Raw genomic sequence first — 18,157 nt, forward strand, 5'->3', positions numbered from 1 at the left:
ACAGGTGAGTTTTCTTTTTTTTTTACGTTCTACGTTTTTTACTCTCTGAGGTCTGAGGTGACCCCAGAATATAAGAAGGAATATTCAACTTGCAGAGAATAATGTCAATGCTTATTGAAGTTCCCTGTTAAAATTGTGTCATTTGCCAAATTTGAAACTTGGCATCTTGGCACTTTCAATCATCTCTAGGGCGGCACGGTGGCTCAGTGGTCAGGGTCCTGGGTTCGTATCCCACAAAGGACAACATCTGCAAGGAGTTTGTATGTTCTCCCCATGTTTGCGTGGGTTTCCTCCGGGTACTCCGGTTTCCTCCCACATTCCAAAGACATACTGATAGGGAATTTAGATTGTGAGCCCCATCGGGGACAGTGATGATGTGTGCAAACTGTAAAGTGCTGCGGAATATGTTAGCGCTATATAAAAATAAAGATTTATTATTTTTTTTTTTTTTTATCTCTAGTATATCAGTGTGACCTTCATTGAACTTTCTACTTTAAGCTCACACTATTGAACCTTGAACCATGTACAATTCCATTTGAGATGTTGCCTCTCCTTTTGCCTTGGTCACACTTGGTGCATGTGTGGAAAGGTGATAGAGAAATGGAGAGGCGACAAGAAGACATCACAGATATCTGCCATTTGTCCTAGTAAATTAAGACAATGCTTCATTCTGTTGTGGGAAAGGTTTTCTAGACCTTTCTTCATGGTGTTTCAGATTCTGATCTCCTTGTGACCAGTGTTCAGTCACAATTTTATGTTGAATTTATTCTTTTGCAGCTTCCAGTTGTGCATAGAAGTATTCTCAAGCGTGTAGGTATCACAAAGTATAGTTATTATAGATGGGTCTACAATCTCAAAATACTTCAGAGAGCCTTCAAGACAAATAGTACAATATATTCTCTTTGACCATTAATAAATAGTTCTAAGTATTCTTAATTGTAGATGAAGAGTTTATTCTTTTAATTGGCTGACTCATGGTCATAATTCTCTAAAACATTGTCCTACAAAACCGACTCATAGCCATAATTCTCTAAAACGCTGTCTATTAAACCGACTCATAACCATAATTCTCTAAAACATTGGCCTACTAAACCGACTCATAACGATAATTCTCTAAAACATTGTCCTACTAAACCGACTCATAACGATAATTCTCTAAAACATTGTCCTACTAAACCGACTCATAACGATAATTCTCTAAAACATTGTCCTACTAAACCGACTCATAACGATAATTCTTTAAAATATTGTCCTACTAAACCGACTCATAACCATAATTCTCTAAAACATTGTCCTACTAAACCGACTCATAACGATAATTCTCTAAAACATTGTCCTACTAAACCGACTCATAACAATAATTCTCTAAAACATTGTCCTACAAAACCGACTCATAGCCATAATTCTCTAAAACGCTGTCTATTAAACCGACTCATAACCATAATTCTCTAAAACATTGGCCTACTAAACCGACTCATAACGATAATTCTCTAAAACATTGTCCTACTAAACCGACTCATAACGATAATTCTCTAAAACATTGTCCTACTAAACCGACTCATAACGATAATTCTCTAAAACATTGTCCTACTAAACCGACTCATAACGATAATTCTTTAAAATATTGTCCTACTAAACCGACTCAACGATAATTCTCTAAAACATTGTCCTACTAAACCTACTCAACGATAATTCTCTAAAACATTGTCCTACTAAACCGACTCATAACGATAATTCTCTAAAACATTGTCCTACTAAACCGACTCATAACGATAATTCTTTAAAACATTGTCCTACTAAACCGACTCAACGATAATTCTCTAAAACATTGTCCTACTAAACCGACTCATAACGATAATTCTCTAAAACATTGTCCTACTAAACCGACTCATAACGATAATTCTTTAAAATATTGTCCTACTAAACCGACTCATAACCATAATTCTCTAAAACATTGTCCTACTAAACCTACTCAACGATAATTCTCTAAAACATTGTCCTACTAAACCGACTCATAACGATAATTCTCTAAAACATTGTCCTACTAAACCGACTCATAACGATAATTCTTTAAAACATTGTCCTACTAAACCGACTCAACGATAATTCTCTAAAACATTGTCCTACTAAACCGACTCATAACGATAATTCTCTAAAACATTGTCCTACTAAACCGACTCATAACAATAATTCTCTAAAACATTGTCCTACTAAACCCGACTCATAACCATAATTCTCTATAACTTTGTCCTACTAAACCAAGTAGGTCACAATTAAACCTTATGCATAGATGCCCCTTTAGGTTGGGTCATGGGGCCATGGTATGGGATTTAAAATTGATGATCTCTGTATATCTCAATGCTGCCTCATGCACAATATTTACCCAGACAGAATGCTCTTCTCTAGGTTTTTTGGCCATAAGTGGTAGAGGATAATCAAAGACCCTAATGGGAATATATATATATATATATATATATATATATATTGCTCAAAAAAATAAAGGAACACATCCTAGTACACAGTGTTGGGTAAGTGTTCCCTTTATTTTTTTGAGCAGTATATTTATTATGGAAACAACATACGTCTGATGACTGAAGGTCCAGACTCTTTGGTCTTGACCCATTTTTTTTATTCCAAGAGCGTCTTATGTGTGACTACTTCTCACATCTTCTTCCTGTGACTCCTGACCTCCTGTTGTATTCACACAACTAAGAGCGACCTTATGACTCTACCATCACCCGGACACACTTCCTCACACACTTCTCATTCGTTTCATCTTCTACACTGGAATGAAGGAACATGGATGAATATTTTAGGTTTACTAGGAAGGGGTAAATTGCTAGATTATTTTTCAATTAGATCCTTTAGAGTGAAAATTGTTACTAGAAAAAGTGATTAAAGATGCTAAAATGCTATTTTTTTCATAGACTTCCAATTATAATTTCAGCTGCTGCCTTGGCTACTTGTTGAGGCCTAACTCTGGCACAAGCGGCGGAGGATTGTGTCAGGAAGAGTAATAGTGGTGTTCGCTCAGTGAAAGCTTTGCAGAGCAGTATACATTGCTTATCCTCTTAATAAGCCAATTTGGATTCTTTTCAGAAGATAGAAAAAAAAACAGTTTTGCTTTTATAGCAAGCAGGGCTGGCGTCAGCACCCGGCGCACCCTGGCAAGTGCCAGGGCCCTGAGCAGATGGGGGAGCTCACTCGCCGTCGGGGACACAGGCATGCTATGGTGGCCCAATGCCAGTGCTGGAGCTCGTGAATAGAATCTCCCGCTTGCTCAGAGCCCAGGCACTTACCTCTTCCCGTTCCACTGCTGCGGTGTCTTCCGCGTCCTCAGACTGTGACATTTCTTCAGACTGGCCTACCGCCTCAACACATTAATCTAACTATCCCTGTGTTGCCCATTTAATATTTTTTACCATAGCCAGGTTCCTCATATCATGTTCTCACGCGCTTTATGCATTTAATAGCCCTCTGTGTCTGTACTGTTACATTTCCAGGCTGATAACTGGTTCATGGAGCATTACATGAAAACCCAATTTCCTCCATTATGGCTGTCACAACAATTAAAGCAATTGCTACCATCTCATCTACTTTTCGTGTCTCCCCTTTTTACTTATAGATAGTAAGCTTGTGAGCAGGGCCCTCATTCCTCTTGGTATCTGTTGATCTATGTGTTTATTGTTATCCTGTAATGTCTATTGTCTGTACAAGTTCCCTATAAAATGTAAGGTGCTGCGGAATATGTTGGCTCTATAGAAATAAAATTATTATTATTATCAAAAGGGGCCTGTCACGGGGTCCTTCTCCGATACCACACAATCAACAGAGCGAGGTGTAAAAAACGCGTATTCTTGTATATTATTCTGGACTTGTTACCAGATGCGATACTAAAATTTGCAAAAGTTCTTATAAAAAATGTAGTGGCTTTTTTGGATTCTTCCATCAAAGAAAAGATTATTACAGAAAAACATAAAAATTGGTACATGATTATAAAGAGATTGTCCATTTGTTCACAGCAAAGCTTGTACCCTTCTTTCCCTGGGATCCCGCATCGCAAATGGCGTTCGTCTCTGTTAGGCTTCTCACGTAGTGATCAAGTTACATACCAGCTGTCCATTCAATGTCATGTCCGAGCAAGGATGACTCCTCAAGTCTGTCTCTCATGGTGGTGAAGGAAGGAGAGAGCGAGCCCTAGAGTGAGCCATGAATTATATACGTTTCTAAAAGCACGTGGTCTATATATATATGGAGTTGACATTTACCATGCGCTAAAATGACAAAAATAAAACAGTGTCAGCTGAAGGCACTGTTTAGTACAGAATTGTAATAAGAAATAATAATAAGGTTATGCACATGGGAAGGAGAAACAGATGCTATAATTACTTACTAAATGGGAAACTGCTGGGGAAATCAGACATGGAAAAAGACTTAGGCATCTTAGTCAATAAGAAGCTAAATTGGAGTGCCCAGTGTCAGGCAGCTGCCTCCAAAGCAAATAGGGTGATGGGATGCATTAGAAGAGGTCTGGGGACATGGGATGAAAACATAATTCTCCCTCTGTACAAATCACTTGTCAGACCACACTTGGTGCAATTTTGGACGCCGGTGCTCAAGAAAGATATTACTGAACTTGAAATGGTTCAAAGGCGGGCTACTAAAATGATAAATGGAGTTGGTTCACTACAATACCCAGAAAGGTTATCAAAATTAGGTCTATTTACTCTAGAAAAGAGAAGACTTAGGGGAGACCTAATATATATGTACAAGTATATCAGAGGGCAATACAGAGATCTCTCCAATGAACTGTTTGTACCAAGGACTGTGACAAGAACAAGGGGGCATTCTCTTCATTTGGAGGAAAGACAATTTCTGCACTAGCATAGAAGAGGGTTCTTCACGGTAAGAGCAGTGAGGCTCTGGAATTCTCATCCTGAGGAAGTAGTGATGGCCAACTCACTGAATGAATTTAAGAAAGGAATGGATGCTTTTCTTGTGAGTAACAGTATAGAAGGTTACGAATAACAGAATATTATAGGGAGATGGTTGACCCAGCTTAGGGGAAGGAATTTTTTTCCCTATGGAGAAAATTGGCTTCTACTCTGTGCGTTTTTTGCCTTCCCCAGCATCAACAATGCAGAACAGCTGCACTAAAAATAGACTGAACTAGATGGACATAAGGTCTTCCTTCAGCCTTCAAAACTATGTTACTATGTCACTATGTAAATACATATCCAAATTATTAATATTTAACACGAAGGAAGTGTGAACTATCCCAAGACCTTTATTACAGGCAAAACTAGAAGGTCCATAAACAATCCACCACACTGAGGATACAATAGTCCAGAACACGAATGCAGTTCAGTAACAGGATGAATGTCCAAGGAGATGAGAGTCCATTAATCCAGCAGACAGAGGATAAAATGTGTCCATATGCTTCCCTTTCTCTCTGACATGCTGTCTTCACATGATCATCACCACACAGGATCTGACTTGAACAACCCTGTCCTCCCCAGCCCCATCCTTATGTCCACGGGTAGTCAGACAGGTTGGGGTGGTTTTCAGGCCTCCCAGACCTGAAAAAGGTGCCTTGGGGATTAAGGCACTACAGGGGTTCATCAAGAGGCATAGATACAGTCAGGCTGCAGACAGTAAGTGAGCTAATTCAATTATCAGGTAATTGAGACTCTAGACAATATGGGGAATATACGGAATAATACAGGGCAACAAGAGAACACTATGGAAATCCATAAAATATAAATAGACACGAAATGATTCCCACATAACATATCACTCCATCACAGGGCCCATTACATATGGAGCATTATATTGGGTCCATCATACGCTGGAGCATCTTATATGGGGCCCATTATATAACATTTGGAGCATTATATAGGACCCATCATAAACTATTTGGAGCATTATATGGGGCCTATTCTTTATGCAGCATAATATGGGGCCAATTATATATGGAGCATCATATGGGCCCCATTACATATGGAGCATCTTATGGGGCCCCTAAATATTAGGAGCATTATATGGGGCCCATTATATATGGAGCATTATATGCTGTCCATTATATGTTGAGCAATATATGGGGCCTATTATATACAGTATGGAGCATTATATGGTGTTCATTATACATTATGGAACAATATCTGGGACTCATTATGCTGTATTGAGCATTACATGGTGCTCAATATTCTGTATGGAGCAATATGTGGTGCTCATAATACTCTATGGAGCAATATATGGGGCTCATTATACTGTATGGAGCATTATATGGGGTTCATTGTTCTTTATAGAGAACTATGTGGTGCCCATAATACTGTATGGAGCAATATATGGGGCTCAATATATTGTATGGAGAATTATATGGGGCTCATTATGCTGTATGGAGCACTATGTGGTGCCCATAATACTGCATGGAATTATATAGGAGGCTCATTATTTTGTATGGAACAATATATGGGGCTCATTATACTGTATGGAGGACTATGTGGTGCCCATAATACTGTATGGAGGACTATACTGTCTGGTTTCTGAGCTAGTATAGAATTTACAATAGATATCACTCATGTAATGTAAGAAGTAAGTGAAATATTTGGCATTGCACTATACCTAGATTTCTTATCTGTGCATCATGAATCCTGGGATGTGTTAAAGGGGACCACTGAGATTCTTTTTTTCAGGGCCCATGAAAACCTGGAGCGGGCCCTGATAGCAAGTGTCTAAAAGTGGGGCTATATAATAGTCATACCTTTGCTTGATGTCTACAATATGCCTGTCATGCCCAAGCTTTCCAGCATACAGGTTGCCAAGCTCAGGAGCATGACCAAGGACCCTGTTCGTTCAGTTTCATCACATCACTGCAACAATTGGTTATCACGGCCAACATAATTGTCATCATAATTTTTACTCTTTCAGCCTCGTCCTCTGCCTGTGCTAAGTCTATGTCCCCCTCCGCTTCCACCTGTTGTTGCTCCTCATTTGCCAATTTGCCAAATCCTGCAGCATGTACTATGGAACTTGAGGGGCCCCAGGAAACACAGAGTGGAGATGAAGAAGTCACATTGCTTTTTTATCTGCATCCCCTAATTTATTCTGGTGAGTGCTTTGTACAGGATTATTATGAGGGGGATGATATGGTTTATTCCATGTGTGTTCACACTGACAAACTTTGACATCTCTTAGGCCGGGATCACACATGCGAGAAACTCGGACGAGTCTCGCATCTTAATACCCGACACTGCCGCCGGCACTCGGGAGCGGAGAGTGCGACTGCATGTCTTTCTCGCTTGTGTGATCCCGGCCTAAAAATATCTTCAGTAGGTGACACGTGACAGCTGGCAATATGGAATATCAAAGTAACCCTCGATCTAGTTTGCCTGTTGCATGATGTCGTTCATCACTTCATTATGGTGCTCATGCATATGTTGCAACATCATAAAATTGTAGTGGGTTGCGATGTTGCAAAACAGGTGGTGTTGTGGCAGACTATTTCGTTTTCGCAAAGCCTTGGAGGCCTTGCTTGGCAGCTTAAGATCATTTGAAATGAACTGACACTTTCCTGGCCATAGCTACCAACTTCCTCAAGCAGGTTTATTTGTGAAAGTAACCTTTCACAGTTAACTGCATCATATGGACCATGCATAGAGCATGAGTTACAATGCCCAAGTCAAAAAATTGCATGCATAGTTGCTCACAATTCCAAGTTGCACTTCATGGGGAGCCAATTACCGGGTGAGCTGCCACTTGAGGAATAGCAGCAACTCATCAGCTATATGGCTTTTGTCCCACTGGAGCTCAAAGACAAGTCAAAAGTAAGTGCCTACATTCTCTTGCAGTGCCAAGTAATTATTTCTGTGAGAAATAATGACAACTGGGTATGTTCCAGGGAGGTTGATCACACACCATCATTTATCACAAGGCAGCAGACTCCACAAGCTAGTATGGCAGCGACTTTACCACCAGCAACTTTATCAAATAAGAGCTTAGTTGGCAAATGCCACCCTGGGAAACCCAGAAGCTCAAGAAATGGACACAGTTCTTGTCCACAGTCAGAGATTACTGATCTGGACAATGGATTGGGGTTGAACAAAGCAATCCACTCATCTCTACTGCAGAAGATGACATTGACAAAACATTACTTGAGGCTGCGACTTGGTTAACAGAAAGAAAAGTGTGGTGAAAAGGGGAAGGAGGACAACTTGAGGTGTCCTCTGGTTGCTGGCTAGCTGGACTTTGCCAATTGAAAAGGTGATAAGGCTTCATGTGCTGAAGGGCAGCCATTGTTACTAGTCTATGCGAGCCTGCAGAATGTCAAATAATTCTCTGGTGTCAACATGTAAAATAATTTATATACACTAGTTGCCCACATGCATGACTCGCCACCACCGAGACCAGATAATTCAGTCACTGTTCAGCCTCCTCCACCAATAACATGTGCAACATCACATGCTGCATAACTAACGAAAGGAAAAGCTGATTTTGCATCAAAGGATCTTTTAGTCACATTTTCCCAACATAGTGAATCGTTGAGGCCAAAACCCTCCTCCACTGATGACCTTGTAGTAAGGGCCAGATTGGGGGGTGGTCCACTGCTTATCGCGCACAGACGACACAGAGACGAGACGGAGGCAGATTTCCGGGTACAACAGGTCGGAGTTTATTGGCCGTCCTCCTGATGACTGTAGCATTACACCGCAGCACCTTTACAGCTCTCCGTATTCAGGCCCGGGTACCTGCACCTTCCTTCTGTCATAGTGACGTTCCTCGCAGCTCTTTCACTGGGGCTGCCCTAGGCCTATCTACCGCCAGCGCTTCACCAGTCCGAAGTCGCCGTCAATTTGGTACCCCCAGGGCCTCGTCTGTTCTGCAGTTCATCGTGTCGGGGCCACCCCCTGACTTCTTTTCTCCTCAGTCCCCTGGTCGAGCTCTCCACTTCTGTTCATTCTCTTTCACTGTCTCTTCTCCTCCTGAGCTCCTCCCGGGACTGGAACCCTCTGGAACCCTCTCCTGTCCTATTTATCTCCCTCCTCGGGAAATCCCCTCCTGGGTTCCTGTCTCTCCGCCCCCATGACTAAGTGTTTTCATAGCCTTAAGCTGCTGTGCTGTCAAGTCCTGTTCTCACGCTCCCCCCTGCTATCTTGTGGTCAAACTTAGGCACTGCACTCCTATTCCATTTTCCCCAGCTGTTTCCCTTCTATAATGACAACCGTTCATCTATAGTGCACCAACCATCCCTCCTCCCTACAGACAAGTCCGTCCGTCAGGTCACCTTCCCTACACTCCCCCTTCCTTTGTCTATTGTTGTCCTCGACAATCGTATTCCCTATCTTCGTCGTCCTGAAGCTTGTCTACTGTTTGTTGTCGGACCGGTTGTTGGGCCAACCCGCCCTACGCGGGGGGCTGAACCAAACCGGGAGCACCATGCTCCAAGCAGCCTACAGCTACCCGCCAGCACGCATGCCACATGACAACTTCTTTCAGGTTGGCTAGGTCCACCCGGACTACTCTACGGCGTGTACCTCCCACTACTCTCCCCTTCTGTCACCCTCAACTGTCCGGAACGCCATGACCAAGGCCTTACGCCTGTCAGGTCATAGTCAGCGTCCGCCTATACTTCTAGGGTGTCCGTGGTATCGGGGACCTGATTGAAGGACCACTGTCTGGTTCAATACCTTTCGTCTCTTTGTCCTTTAATTTAAAAAAGACATGGTCGGCATCTTCGTCACACCTCGTACCTGGGACCTGTTGCATGTTCTTATACATGTTACATATCAAACCAACTTTTGTATACCGTATATATGGTTAACCATATTTTAATACTAGCATAAGTAACCCCTTTTTTCTTCTTTTTTTAACTTTTTCTTTAAACACAACTTTTCAAAAACAAAACATGAGTACTCCCCCTTCCTTTAACATGAGCACTTTCCCGTATGCACCCCTGCTGTATCAGGAGAAAACAACAAGCAAAAAAAACAAAAAAACATTTTTCCTTATCTTGGATGTGAAACTGTCCTGTAGGCTGCACAACAGTGTACCGAAATCCCGGTAGTCTGGGCCATCTCCTGACGGCCAATGTTCCGCCAATAGCAAGGAACTCCACAGCCGTGGAGTCCCCGGGATGCTTGAAGTGTCTTTGTGTGTCCTTTTATGGGGGCTCATAGCCTTCGGGATAGGCGACCACTGCTACAGCGTAGTAGCCGCGAGGGCAGTACTCCTTGTAATAGGAGACCAAGTCCCCCTCCCGCAGAGCCCGGCCGTGGCGGATAGAGGCCACATTAAGGTATACCTTTTGGCCGGTTGCGAGATCCCGAATGAAACCGTAGCCTTTTTCCATATTAGTATGCACGAGCTGCCGGGTGGACCGTGGAGCCGCCATGCCAGCCTTCCCTTTCTTGTGGAGCATGCCCCAGATCTCCCACTCTCTGGCCTTCTTTTGCTCAATGACCTCTGCAACCCAAGCGGAGGGTCCGGTGTAGGCCGCAGAGTCCAGTGGGAGTCGAGATCGGGGCAGAGGTGGCCGCAGATTCCGATGAGTAGGCCGCAGCCGGCTCCGGGAGAGAAGTCGAAGTAGCCGCGTGGGAGGCTGCAGCTGGAACCCAGGAGGCCGCGGGCACCTTTACAGCTCTCCGTATTCAGGCCCGGGTACCTGCACCTTCCTTCTGTCGTAGTGACGTTCCTTGCTGCTCTTTCACTGGGGCTGCCCTAGGCCTATCTACCACCAGCGCTTCACCAGACCGAGGTCGTCGTCAATTTGGTACCCCCGGGGCCTCGTCTGTTCTGCGGTTCATCGTGTCAGGGCCACCCTCCTGACTTCTTTTCTCCTCAGTCCCCTGGTCGAGCTCTCCACTGCTGTTCATTCTCCTTCACTGTCTCTTCTCCTCCTGAGCTCCTCCCGGGACTGGAACACTCTGGAACCATCTCCTGTCCTATTTATCTCCCTCCTCTGGAAATCCCCTCCTGGGTTCCTGTCTCTCCGCCCCCCATGACTAAGCATTTTCATAGCCTTAAGCTGCTGTCAAGTCCTGTTCTCACGCTCCCCCTGCCATCTTGTGGTCAAACTTAGGTACTGCACTCCTTTTCCATTTTCCCCAGCTGTTTCCCTTCTATTATGACAACCGTCCATCTATAGTGCACCAACCGTCTCTCCTTCCTACAGACAAGTCCGTCCGTCAGGTCACCTTCCCTACAACCTCACCTCTTCTGCAACCATGTCTGGTGCCCAGGTCTTGTTTACCACAGAATCATCACAATCAACATCATCTCTGATTCAGCTGACATTTTCCTTGGTATGGGAAATGGTCTGAATTTCTTATTCTAACTACCTGATTACTATCTCAAGATTTATCCTCGCTCACAAGGCTACTACTATTGCGAGTTCCCATACAATAGGTTGGACGTTTGTATTAGCTCTGGTGTTAGTATCGTGACAGTAGCATATGTCCAAACTTTTGATGAAGAGAAAGAAAGACAGAAAATGTGACCCGTGAAGCATGCTGCAGCAAAATTTTAGGCCACACCCTTAACCACACCAACAGCCACATCCTTTTACCATTTCATTCGCTCCAGACTATATTAAGAAAAGTTTAAAAAGTGCTGGACAACCGTTTGAAGACTGTGTTCACACTACTTCTAAACCTTGCTGTTGTTCTGTCCATAATAGGAGCAGAATAATGGAAAACACAGTAGAGCCCAACCATCCCAACTGACTATAATGAGCTCAGTCACCATTCTGTGTAGGTGTCAATCACATTTAAAATCTAATTTTTTGTTCCTGTGAATCCCAAGTAGTATGAGTGAAGACAACGGCACTCACCATGTAAGGAGGAAGACCAGGTTGCGGGTACCTGTGCAATGCTGGGTCCGAAACTGCCGAGGCTGCATCTATTGTTGCATGGGGGAAGGAAATGTGTTATGATTCGGTGACCGAGGAGGATTATGGGAAATTAGCTAAGCAACCAGGAAACCAGAAAGGTTGGCAACTTAGGGGATTGCAGACCCCTAAACCTAACAACACAACTAGCATTAGCCGTGAGAAGTGCCTACGATGCCCTAGATGCCTCGGCACAACCAAAGAGTTAACTAAGCCTAAAGCAAGAAAGGGGAAAGCTAAACTACCCCGGAGTAGAACCCCAAAGAAATAGATAGCCCCCAAACATATATTGTTGGTGAGACAAGATGAGGCACAAACGTAGGCAGAAAATAGAGTGAGCAAATGATGGGGCCCAAACTGTCTAGATAGAACAGAACAGTAAAGATACTGTCTGCAATCACACAAGAAACCCTAAGAAAAGTCCAACACGTCTGATATACAAAAACACTGAGGCCACATGACCTCTCCCCCGCTAGATCAGCATTCTGGTGTGAACTGGAAGCAAAGCAAAAGATACTAATATAACAGGGGATTAGCAATATTGAACAGAATGACATAAGCTGTGACATATGAGTGAGGTCCAGCACAAATCCCAGCAGGGAATAATGCTGAACCCACACAGCAAGGCAAAAAGCAGAGAAAGGCAGAAACTATATCAAATGCAAAAGATTCCAGCAAACAAATAACTTATCTGAATGATGCAAGACCAAGGAGAGGAAAAAAGCAGACTTCACAATGCACAGGAAGACAAACAAATCACCAGCAGCAACTGAAGGAAGCTTGCTCACTTAAATCCTCCCAGTCAGTAACCCCTGACATAACCCCTTCCAATCATCGTCTTCAGGTGATAGACTTCTGTCAATATGATCAGCTCCACTACCCACGGCAACCACCAGAGGGAGCCCCGACTCAGAAGTCAGATCAAGAGAGTTCACAACAGAAATGAGAGCCAGACAGGAGTAGAGCGGGAAAAGCCAGAGAGTTCCTGCTGGAGGAAGGAGAGGGCAAGGGCCGAGGCAAGGGCCGACAGCACGCTGCGATGTAAGGTGAAGCGTGGAGCAGAGACCCAAGAGGGGTTCACTGAGGACTCCCATCAGAGGGACGGGTGCCGAGTGAAGCAGCACGGCACGGGTGCACTGAGGAATGAGTACCAGGAGCAGGATCATGGGGTGTCTATCCAGCTATTTTGATCCACCATATTTAACCCCTATGTGACATGCGCCGTACTAGTATTGCTTTGTGGGAGGTGCGAGTGTGCCCAGAGCAGTACTAGTAAGGCACCGTGATCGCCGCGGCCTCATGCTGAGCGCTGCGGCAATAGGGTGCGGTTGTCAGCTGTATGTGACAGCTGACACCCTGCAGCAATGCCCACGATCAGTGCTATCACCGATCGTGGGCATTTAACCTCTCTGATGCCGCTGTCAGTAGTGACAGCAGCATAGAGAAGCATCCCACAGATGCGATTGCATTTTTTTGATGGTCTCCGATGAGACACCTGGCACCAACTTGACCGTGGGGTCCTTCCAGGTCCTGGAGGGAAGGTGGCTTGTGAGCGCCAGCTGAGAGGAGACACCGGCATTCCTCCTTCCCTAACTGTCAGATCCTGATCTGATATTCTGCAGTGCAGAGTGTCAGATCAGCGATCTGATGTAAAATAGTAATGTCCAATACTGGGACAACATAATAAAGTAATAAAAAAGTATTATAATGTGTAAAAATCCCCAAATAAAGAAAAAAAATATTTTGCCAAAAAATGCATTTATTCATGTAAATAAAAGAAAATAAAAGTATACCTATAATAAATAAAGCGATGCAAAAATAATTATTTTTTCTATAAAAATAGTTTTTATGGTGTAAAAGCATCAAAACATAAAAAAAGATATACTGTAAATGGGGTATAGCTGTAATCGTACTGACCCGAAGAATGAAGCTGCCTTACCAATTTTACAACACGCAGAACGTTATAAAAAAAAGCAATTCTTGAATTGCTGTTTTTTTGTTCATTCTGTCTCCCAAAAATCAGAATAGAAAGCGATCAAAAAATGTCATGTGCCAAAGAATGGTACTGATTCAGACAGATCCCCCGGTGGAAGATTCCCTCTAATGAGGCAGATTGTAATAGCTATACAGGAGGACTCAGGAGTCTTTTTGCGTGAAGCAAGACACTACAGAACACAGTTTGTAGGTGAAAAAGTCTATATTGTAAACACACGGTGCTTCAAACAAGTGCAGAGAAAACTCAAGATAACACTTAGAATAAGTACTGAATAATGCAATCAGCGAAACAGTCTGTGAAGCGCAGTTTATACTTGAAAATGCTGGGAACAAGTAAGTTCGTATCTAGTCCATGCACGTATAAGCAAGACCAAACAAGAGGTTAGATTATCCAGGGAGGCCTGGGTAGGAAGACTCAGATTAAGCAGAGCATTCCCGAGCTTTGCAGCTAATTGAACAAAGGCAGAACCAGAGCAGCAACCAGTTTACATGTTTAGTAAATTGCAGGTGGAGGTCAGCAGCACCGAGGAAGCAGCACGAGCAGTCAGGAGCAAGAGATACACTGGCACAGATGAATACAGCAGGATCTCAGAGAGCGAGGAGCAGGCTACTCACACAGGTTTGCAGGAGCAACTAGAAAGCCAGGAAACCATCAGGAGCAGTACACAGGCAGAATACTCTAGCAAAGTCTAGAGAATGGGGTGGAGTTATAAGACAGGAAGACAAGGGGCACATGAAACAAAAGTTTCCATCTTAGAAAGGGAAGGCATGCCCAAAAGGTAACCAAAAATATTCAGAGTCCTGACACAGATGGAGGCACTGTGGACACCATAGCACCTGTGATCCGGGGGTGTCCGTCTTTTTTGATTGCATAAAAGTGCCATCGGCCACAGTTTTGTGCACTTCTGAAAAGAAGGAAATTGTGGAACCGAGGCCAGACAGAGTCCAGAGTAACTCTGCTGCCTCATTATAGTGAATGGATCCCTCGGGAATTTCATCTCCATCGCATCACTCAGAGATTTAGATGGAAATCCCAAAGTAAGTGCTCAGCGTAGAGCGCCGGATAATTGTGATCCCAAACATTATGTAAAATGTTCCCAGTAAATTCTTCCGCTCAATCCACAAAAAAAGCAAGTCCCCGCTCAGATCTGTCATCGGTTAATGGAAATATAGTGGACTTCCATGTTACTGGTAGAACAAAGGCTCTGGAAAAGCGAAATGGCTTCTCACCCTCCAAAAGAAATTCAGCAAATTCTCCGCTTCCAAATCCAAATCCCTCCCTCCCTTCTGAGCCCCAGTGTGCCTAAACCCATTTAGCACCCACATGTTTGGCATTTCTGAAGTGATGAGAGCCCGCCTAATTTATGGGTCTGTGTCTCCAGAAGCATGATCTTAGCATAATGTACTGGTCACTACAATGGCAGTTTGCAATTTTCATTCAGCAACATCTACTGCTGCCTGTTTCTGGAAAACACACATGGAGTTAAAATCATCACTACATCTGTAGATAAATTCCCAAAGGGGTATAATTTCCAAAACGGGGTCACTTGAGGGGGATTCTGCTTTTCTAGCACTTAGGGGCTCTTTATATGGAGTCCACAAACTAGTCTAGGAGAATCTGCACTCCAGGAGGCAAATAGCGCTCTGTCCCTCCCGAGTCTCTGTATGGCAAAGTAATACTGTATAGCCACAAATGGGGCATTTCTACATTCAGCAGAAATTGTGGGACAAATTTTGGTGCCATTTTTACCAATTTCTCAGTGTTAAAATGTAAAACTTGGGGCTAACACACAATCTTGGTGGCAAAAATATAAATAATTTTTTTCTTCACTGCACAATGGTATAACAGTTAGTGACACACCTGTCAATATAATCACTGCACCCCTTGATGAAGTCATTGAGAGGTTTAATTGCTAAAATGGGGTCACTTATGGGAGGTTCTGCTGTTATGGCACCTCAGGGGCTCTGCCAATGTAACATGGCACCCTCAAACAAGTGCAGCAAAATATGCAACTGTGCCACAAAAGTAGTTTTCGACCACATATGGGGTATTGGTGAACTCAGGAGAAATTGCACAACAAACCTTGGGGTCCATTTTCTCCTTTTGCCCTTGTGAAAATACAAAATTTTTAGCTTAAAAAGATTTTTGTGGGAAAAATGTTTTTTTTTTTATTTCCACAGCTCTACGTTATAAGCTTCTGTGAAGCACTTAGGGGTTCAAGGTGCTCAATACACATCTAGATAAGTTTCATAAGGGGTCTAGTATCCAAAATAGTGTCACTTGTTGGCTGTTTCCACTGTTTAGGCACATCAGGGGCTCTCCAAATGCGACATGGCAACCGCTAATTATTCCAGCAAATTTTACATTCAAAAAGTCAAATGGCGCTCCTTCCCTTCCGAGCCCTCCTGTGTGCCCAAACAGTAGATTTCCCCCATGTATGGAGTATCGGCATGCTTAGGAGAAGCTGCACAACAAAATGTATGGTCCATTTTCTCCTGTTCCCCTTTCAAAAGTAAAAGAAAATACATCTAAGGGAAAATTTTTGTAAAAGAAGGTAAATGTTTATTTTTTCCTTCCACATTCCAAAAATTCCTGAGAAGCATCTGAAGGGTTAATAAACTTCTTGAATGTGGTTTTGAGCACCTTGAGGGGTGCAGTATTTAGTATGGTGTCACCTTTGGGTATTTTTTTCATATAGGCCCTCAAAGTCACTTCAAGTGTGATGTGGTCCCTAAAAAAAAGGTTTTGCAAATTTTGTTGTAAAAATGAGAAATCACTCGTCAACTTTTAACGCTTATAACTTCCTAACAAAATCAAATTATGCTTCCAAAATTGCTGTGATGTAAAATAGACATGTGGGAAATGTTATTTATTAACTATTTTGTGCAATATGACTCTCTGATTTAAAGGCATAAAAATTATAAGTTTGAAAATTGCAAAATTTTCAAAATGTTCACCAAATTTCCATTTTTTCACAAATAAATGCAAGTTATACCGAATAAATTTTACCACTTTTATAAAGTTCAATATGTCACGAGAAAACATTCTCAGAATCGCCAGAATCCGTTGAAGCATTCCAGAGTTATGACCTCATAAAGTGACAGAGGTCAGAATTGTAAAAATTAGCCTGGTCATTAAGGTGAAAATAGATTTTCTCTCAAAGGGGTTAATAGGATGGGGATGATGAGGAAAAATCTTGGAGGCAGTTGTGTTAGAAACACATGAGTGCAGAATTGAGAAGGAGAACTCGTGGAGTGGAGATTATGTGTGTGGAGGTATTGGGAGATTAATTCAAATATGTATGGTCAACCTTGTAAGTCATTGTTAGTAATTGCAACTGGATTTGCTGGATAATAGGAAGCCAATGAAGGGTTTGGGAGAATGCAGAGGAGTATAAGTAGTGAGGGGAGAGGTGGATTAATCAGGCAGTAGAAAAGTATTTAGAATTGATTGTCCTCAGTGGTTGATACCTTTTAATGGCTAACTGAAAAAATGGTAACAAATTGCAAGCTTTCGAGACTACTCAGGTCTCTTCATCAGGCAAAGACTAATGCAAAATCTGAAGAATCTAATATTTATGCAAAATACAGCACAGAAAGAAATAATGCAATAGATAAGACAAGTGATGTGAAGCACAACTATCATTATGGGAGAGGGATTAACAGTTGTGGCCTTAAATACTGGAACAGGTCATAGATAAGGAGGGTGAAAGTTTTATTGTCCTCTGATTGCGGTCTGGTTCCATGTTGTGATGCCTCCACATGGTCTGAGGAGCAAATTCCTTAATTGATGTAAAAATGCGTAAATCAATGCGACACATTCATTCCTGCACTGAGTGTGTCAAAGGTTGTCATAAGTATATACTCCCAGACTCTTCTGTCTCTATGAGATTTGAAGTTACCTTTTAGTACCAGTTATTTGATGTCCATGGTGCTGTGATCAGGGATACAAAAATGTTTTGCCACAGGTAAATCCATTCTTTTTTCTCTTATTGTGTGGCGGTGAGAATTCATCCTTGTTCTAAGCTTTTGCCCGGTCTCCCCCACATACAGACCCCAAGTTGGACATTTAGTGCAAACAATTAAGTACACCACATTAGATGTGATGCAGCTGAAAGTACCTGGGATCTTGTAGTCCTGATGTGAATTGGGGATATTTATCTTGTCCGTGGTCATTGTAAATGGACAGGTTTTACATTTCTGGTTGCAAGGAAAGGTTCCTGCAGCTGTTGGAGAGGACAGGGAGCTTATGAATTCTCACCGCCACACAATGAGGCA

This window comes from Dendrobates tinctorius, unplaced genomic scaffold (genome assembly GCF_039654945.1).
Source record: "Dendrobates tinctorius isolate UK_male_01 unplaced genomic scaffold, ASM3965494v1 ptg000151l, whole genome shotgun sequence".
In the NCBI taxonomy this organism is placed as follows: domain Eukaryota; kingdom Metazoa; phylum Chordata; class Amphibia; order Anura; family Dendrobatidae; genus Dendrobates; species Dendrobates tinctorius.